At 37.9% G+C, this 7,500-nt stretch overlaps 1 protein-coding gene and 1 long non-coding RNA gene across 5 annotated transcripts in view; one reads left to right on the forward strand and one right to left on the reverse strand.

Moving 5' to 3' along the window:
• LOC127627850 (uncharacterized) overlaps positions 1 to 7,500 on the forward strand; it is a 258,329-nt gene that overhangs the window by 48,481 nt on the left and 202,348 nt on the right. The window lies entirely within an intron of this gene.
• The window catches only part of LOC127627828 (cingulin-like protein 1), a 66,275-nt gene that overhangs the window by 41,262 nt on the left and 17,513 nt on the right, over positions 1 to 7,500 (reverse strand). For 3 of the 4 annotated variants that reach the window (XM_052104403.1, XM_052104400.1, XM_052104401.1), the window contains exon 2: positions 5,228 to 5,316. The exons of the other annotated variant lie outside the window; for it this stretch is intronic. The gene's annotated coding sequence lies outside the window, so the exon portion shown is untranslated. The remainder of the gene's footprint in view (positions 1 to 5,227; positions 5,317 to 7,500) is intronic. 4 annotated transcript variants of the gene reach the window in all.

A 7,500-nucleotide genomic window follows, 5' to 3' on the forward strand; every position in this document is an offset into this window, starting at 1 on the left:
TAGGGTGTTATGGGTGGTTGCTAGGGCGTTCCTACATGGTTGCTTAGGGGTTGCTTTAATGTAACTAGGTGATTACTAGGGTGTTAGCGTGTGGGTGGTTGTGATATGGTTGCATAGGTGTTGGCTAAAGCATTGCTAGGGGGTTGCTAAAGCATGGCTAGGTGATTACTAGGGCATAACTATAAGGTTGCTAGAGTGTTGTGGGTGTTTCCTTGAGCAATGGTAGATGGTACCAGGCTGTTTTGAGTGGTTGCTAGTGAATTAGTATATGGCTGCTAGGGTGTTATGAGTGGTTGCTAGGGCATTGCTATTCGGTTGCTTAGGTGTCCTGTGTGGTTGCTAAAGCATAAATATAAGGTTGCTATGGTTACTAGGGTGTTGTGAGTGGTTGCTAGTGCATTAGTATATGGCTGCTAGTGTGTTCAGAGTGGTTGCTAAAGTGTTGCTAGGTTGTTACTTGGGTGTTGCTAGGGTTTTTGGATGGTTCTTAGAGTTTTTTACTTGTCTAGATCAAAAGAGCCCATCCTGATAATATTTGCCCCATGATACTATATATTCTGCTCTATAGTCTCTCCTTCAATGCAAGTCTATTGGACTTTTTCAGATGAAAATGGTGCATGCGATCTGTTAGCAAAGTAACAGCACACCTCTCCTCAACAACACACTTCCAATCACATCCCTGTTCATTTGTGACCTTTGAGAAAACACGGATGACCTCAGGAATTTAAAACATGAACGAATGAGTGACTGTATGAATAAACAAACCACATAATTAAGATGTCATTTGTGCTTAAGGAAGCATTAATGATGCATCGCTATGACGCATTGCATTTGATCTGAACAGCTGATATAACCATCAAAGAGCACCGAATGGTGTGGTCATGTGATGTCTGTGCGGAAGAAACACAAGAATCTTGTTTAAAGTCAAGAGCTCACGCAAAGGTCATCAACAGCTGCATTTAATTAAACTGTAATTATTTTGTTTACATACTTAACCGGTTAAACAATGTGTTTTGCATTTTTTGGAAATTGTTTTGCTTGTACAATTGTTGCATTTACAGTATCGTTTACTCAAAACTGTATTTTGTGTGTAATTTAATGGTAATGGTTATTTTCTAAATGTCCTTTTCAGTAACATTGCAAATGATTTGACAATCAATATTGACTCCTGTTTGGTTTGGATTAAATCGCTTGGTTTAAAAGATATTGTAAAGGGAGTGAAACGAATTAAGCGCTCATGGATTAAATGGATTTTGGTTTTTATTGCATGTCTTTAAAGGGAATCGTGTAATTACTCCACAACTGTGCTGATGGTATTATGTGACTGTCCTAATCAAGTACCAACTTGAGTTACAAGAACCAGGCTAATTTTGGTTTTGAAAGTAAGATTATGCAACAAATCATTACATATAAATAAAGCCAAACCCAACAAGGCGTCACAACTAAGAAATGGACCTAGCAAGCAAGACATTCTTTACACATTTACTGGAAGGAGGACAGACACACCCTTGGAACTGTCCTGGAATATCAAGATGTGTTTGAACTTGATTGTTATATCAGTAGCGAAACCTGCTTCACAAACACACGCTGTCACACACCAATCGGGTGAAGAGAGGGTACGATGAAATGGGGACTTACTGGCAGACGTTTGCTATTCATGTCATCACAAAAAAAAACAAAAAGAGTACTAACAAGCATAAACAGGGTAATAATGCAAATGAGTCTCATTTTAAAGAGGTTATTCGGCCGTAACAGCTGCTGAAACGAGGGATTATAGAGGAATGAGATCAGGGCAGATCTGTTCACAAAACTTCAGCGTCCAAACACAGCTTATAGCGTCCTAAATAAAAACAAGAATGAACAAAATACAGTATGAAAGAAAGAACAGATATACAAGATGGAACGAAAGTGAACGAAAGATAAAACAAACAAAAAGACAGAAAGAATAAAAGATCAAACAAGAGATAAAATGTATAAATACAACAAAAATATAAACACAGCAATTGATAGATGAAACGAATGAAAGAAGAAAAACAAATCAACAAACGAAAGAAAAAGTGAAGTGAACAATGTAAATAAACAGACAAATGAAAAGGCAGAATGAACAAAGAGAAAATTAAAGAAACAATTAAATGCAAGATAAACAAAAAACAAACAAATGAAAAATAACAAAAGAAAAAAAAGCAAACAAAAGATGAAACGACTAAATGAAAGACAAACAGAAGAACAAACGAAAGACAGCAAACAAAAGATGAAACGACTAAATGAAAGACAAATAGAAGAACAAACGAAAGACAGCAAACAAAAGATGAAATGACTAAATGAAAGACAAACAGAAGAACAAACGAAAGACAGCAAACAAAAGACGAGACGACTAAATGAAAGACAAACAGAAGAACAAACGAAAGACAGCAAACAAAAGATGAAACGACTAAATGAAAGACAAACAGAAGAACAAACGAAGACTGCAAACAAAAGACGAAACGACTAAATGAAAGACAAACAGAAGAACAAACGAAAGACCGCAAACAAACAGCAAACAAAAGATGAAACGACTAAATGAAAGACAAACAGAAGAACAGCAAACAAAAGACGAAATGACTAAATGAAAGACAAACAGAAGAACAAACGAAAGACCGCAAACAAACAGCAAACAAAAGATGAAACGACTAAATGAAAGACAAACAGAAGAACAAACGAAAGACAGCAAACAAAAGACGAAACGACTAAATGAAAGACAAACAGAAGAACAAACGAAAGACAGCAAACAAAAGGAAAGGAGGAACACAAGCAAATAAGCAAGATGAAACATAAATCAAAAGCAAGAAAGAAAAAATTAAATAATGGAAAAACTAAAACAGGATGAACAAATGAGAGCCAACAAAAGATGAAACAAATAAATGCAAGACAAAAAGAATGAATGACTGAAAAAGAACAAATGAAAGAAACAAATGAAAGACACCAAACGAAAGATCAAAGGAATGAGACTGAATGAAACACAGAAACAAAAGAAATGAACGTAAGAGAACAAACAAAATTAAACAAATGCAAGACAAAAAGAACAAAAGAAATCAAATTAAAAGACGGGATAAATTAAAGATCTAATGCACAAGACTGAAACAACTAAAGAAATGAACAAACGAAAGACAGAATGAATGCAAGAGAACAAACAAAACATAAACAAAAATCCAAAACAGACAAACAAAAGACAAAATGAAAAGAACAACTGAAATGGTCAAATGTAGAACAGGATGAACAAAATAGAGCAAACAAAAGATAAAATTAATAAATGCTAGTCCGAAAAAAGAAAGAAACAAAGAGAATGAATGAAAGATGAAACAAATGCAGGACAAACAAAAGAAACAAATAACAAATATGTAAATGCAAGACAAAAAGAACAACAGATAAATCGAACAAAAGCTTGAATGAACAAGACAAAATTAAATGCAATAATGGTCAAACGAAAGACAGAACGAATGAAAGAGAACAAACAAAAGATAAAACAAATCCAAAACAAGAACCTAATGAAAGATGAAACAAACGAAACAACAAATGAAAGATAAAATTAATAAATGCAAGACTGAAAATAAGAAACGACAAAGACAAAAGATAAAACAAAACAAGAACAGAGAAAGCAAAAGAAAGATGAAACAAATAAAACAACAAACGAAAGAAAGCCAGAATGAAAGAACAAATGAAACAACAGAAACGAACAGGATAAAAAAACAAAATGAAATGAAGAAAGAGAAGGATGAGGTGAACGAGTGTAAACATTCGTTCCTGTCTGGCTGGTTATCCCTGATCTAACTACCCTCAAATCAACATGGGATGCGTGTTTACACAGCTCTCACACACACACACACACACACACACACACACACACACACACACACACACACACACACACACACACACACACACTGAGGGTTTGAACTCAAGAGCTCAGGTTTTAATCGGAGTCACTTTCTCAGCGTCTCAAGAGGACAGCACACTATTATATGCATTATACACTTTATATATCTAATGAACATTCTGAAGAACAGCACGAAATAAAAACATTGAGACAAACGGGAATGCAAACTTATCTTCTCAAATATGTTTATTAAACCTCTGATTAATAGTGTGTGTGTGTGTGTGTGTGTGTGAGTGAGTGAGTGAGTGAGTGAGAGTGCATGTGTGCGAAAGAGTGTTTGTATATGAGTGTGTGTGTACTGCCTGTGTGTGTGTGTGTGTGTGTATTGTGTTTGAAAGAGTGTGTGTATATGAGTGTATGAGTGTGTGTGTATATTAGTATGTGTGTGTATTGTGTTTGAAAGAGTGTGTGTATATGAGTGTGTGCATATTGTGTGTACTGTGTGTGTGCATAGGAGTATGTGTGTGTGTGTATGTATATATATTGTGTGTGTTTGTTTGTATGTATATGTATATTGTGTGTACTGTGTGTGTGCATATTGTGTGTGTGTGTATTGTGTGTGAAAGTGTGTGTATATGAGGGTGTGCATATGAGTGTGTACTGTGTGTGAGAGTGCGTGTATGAGTGTGTGTGTGTGTGTGTGTGTGTGTGAGTGAGTGTGTGCATGTGTGCGCGTGCATGTGTGTGTGCGTGTGCATGTGTGCGCGTGTGTGTGAATATTGTGTGCATATTGTGTGTGTGTGCATATTGTGTGCGTTTGTGTGTGCGTGCATATGAGTGTGTGCGCATGAGTGTGTGTGTGTGAGAGTGTGAATATTGTGTGTATATTGTGTGTGTGTGAGTGTGTAAGTGTGCGCGCATGTGTGTGTGTGCTCGCGTGCGTGCATGTGTGAGTGTGTGTGTGAGAGTGTGAATATTGTGTGTGTGTGTGTGTGTGTGTGATGTGAGTGTGAGAGTGTGAATATTGTGTGTGTGTGTGTGTGTGTGTGTGTGTGTGTGCATGCGTGAGTGTGAATATTGTGTGTATATTGTGTGTGTGTGTGTGTGTGTGTGCATGCGTGAGTGTGAGAGTGTGAATATTGTGTGTATATTGTGTGTGTGTGTGTGTGTGTGTGTGTGTGTGTGTGCATGCGTGAGTGTGAGAGTGTGAATATTGTGTGTATATTGTGTGTGTGTGTGTGTGTGTGTGTGTGTGTGTGTGTGCATGCGTGAGTGTGAATATTGTGTGTATATTGTGTGTGTGTGTGTGTGTGTGTGTGTGTGTGTGTGTGTGTGTGTGTGTGTGTGTGTGTGTGTGTGTGTGTGTTTACTCACTGTTGGTTCACGTATTTTATCTCCTTTTGACTTTGTTAGTAAATCTCAGACACTGATTTTACTCGATCAAAATCACTTTCTGCAGGTTTCTGTTGACAAACACAAACACAAGCGTAGAAAAGATTATTCTACATGTGGTTTTAAATCTCAGGCCAAAACAGAGATTAATACTGACACCGATCAAACAATCTATCAGTATTGAGTCTCAACAGTGACCGACACATCATGAACCCTGCCATTTAAAGCATACAACGACAAAATTCAAATCTTTACTTGCCCTGACAACCTTTCACAGATACCCACAATAAAAGTATGAATATAAAAGTGCTTAAGTATGACATTTTCGAAACCCTTGGCACATGTTAATACTTTGTGTGCATGTTATAAACGCAGACCATTTTGAATGTCAAATCTCAAGAAAAACACAGACGAGCACGAGCAGCTCGACTGCTATGATTGAGCGTCATCTCATCAGAGTGCGATGATGATGATTGTATGATTCATGATTCATCATTAGATGTGCTGGAACGAGAGAACACAGTCTGTCTGGAGCGCTGAAGGAGAGGCGGGTAGACAGACAGGTGGACAGAAGCGGAGACAGACGGCTCGTTATGGACACTCAGTTTGGCCAAATTTTGCCAGCAATGCTCAAAACCATCACGGGAACTGTGTGAATGAGAGCGACTACTTCCACAGTATGTTTACGGTGTGCAGTTCAATAGAAAAATGGATGCCACTTACCTAAACACGCAACATAATGCAAGTTTGAATTTTACCACAGATGCACCAAATCTTCCCCTAAAACTACCCCCTATAAGTCAAACACGATATATTGGCAATGATGAGGCACCACTGCGCAGCTTGTTGGAGTTCTCCCGTAAAGGGTCTGTCGACATGCTCAAATGTAATACTAGACCTGGGTAAAAATGAGGGGTATGTGAGGGGTATACGATTGTAAATGAGAACGCCCCCAAAGTTGTTAACAGGGGGGGGTGCCGCCACCTCGTGCCACCCCTCCGCAAGTTGCCGAACTAAAGGCACTCGTTACAAAAGATTTTAAGAACTATGTAAAAACTACATAGTAACCATCTGTGACAGCTACCAACCACCTAGTAACACCATAGCAACCACCCAGAATACCCTAGCAACCACCTAGCAATAACCCAGAATACGATAGCAACCCACTAGAAACATGACAGCAACCACCCAGAATACCTTAGCAACCACCTAGCAACACCATAGCAACAGCCTAGTAACACCATAGCAACTGCATAGAAATCACCCAGAATACCTTAGCAACAGCCCAGAACACCATAGCAACCGCCTAGTAACACCATAGCAACCGCCTAGTAACAGCTAGCAACACCATAGCAACCACCCAAAACACCCTAGCAACCGCCTAGTAACACCATAGCAACAGCCTAGTAACACCTAGCAACACCATAGCAACCACCCAGAATACCCTAGCAACCGCCTATCAAGTAGCTAATAAGTAGTGACATAATAACTTCATAGTACTTCTAACTATTGCCCTAGCAACAACTTGGGCAACTATAAAAAACAACATTTACAAGCCATATTTCAGCTCCAGAAAATAGTAGAAACATTGAGTTCGGCTTGCTTGGAACCTCGACTGATGTGGTACTAAAAAAGTATCAGGTACTATCCACCGTGGAAGACCCCAAAAAAGTGAGCAGAGTCGAGTTGAACCATGCTGGGGAAAAGCCCATTAATGTGACTTGAATTGGTGCACTTTTAGGGCATTTTGATCTTTATACTGTGAAAAGTTTGGAAAATGTTAATAAAGCATAATTGTTACATTTTTCATTTATTTTCTTTAACAAGAAGGAAAAAAAAGGTCCATTTTGACAGGGAAAGAAGTATATAGCGTCCAATTTCAGCACTTTCAAAATCTGTGATTAAGAGATCGAGATTAATGACAAAAATTATGCGATTATTCGTAATTAAAAAATTTAAATAAACTGAAAGCACTTAATATATGTATATCATTTCACCAGATGAGGTTTATTTATGAGGAATAAATATATATATATTTTTTTTTTAAAGTTCGCCATTCAAAAAAAGCAACTATTGGCACCGAAAACCGTATATCGGCGTACCTCTAGTAAACTTCTATTCGGAACACTAGCACCAGTTTGTCTGAAGTCACCAATGTTTTCTGATGATTATAATCACTTATAAAGTTCAGAGAGCCTCAGCAATGCACTGTGGGAAACGAATCACACCGATGACCTCATCATCTGTCTATTTCT

This window comes from Xyrauchen texanus, chromosome 34, assembly GCF_025860055.1.
Source record: "Xyrauchen texanus isolate HMW12.3.18 chromosome 34, RBS_HiC_50CHRs, whole genome shotgun sequence".
Taxonomy (NCBI): Eukaryota; Metazoa; Chordata; class Actinopteri; order Cypriniformes; family Catostomidae; genus Xyrauchen; species Xyrauchen texanus.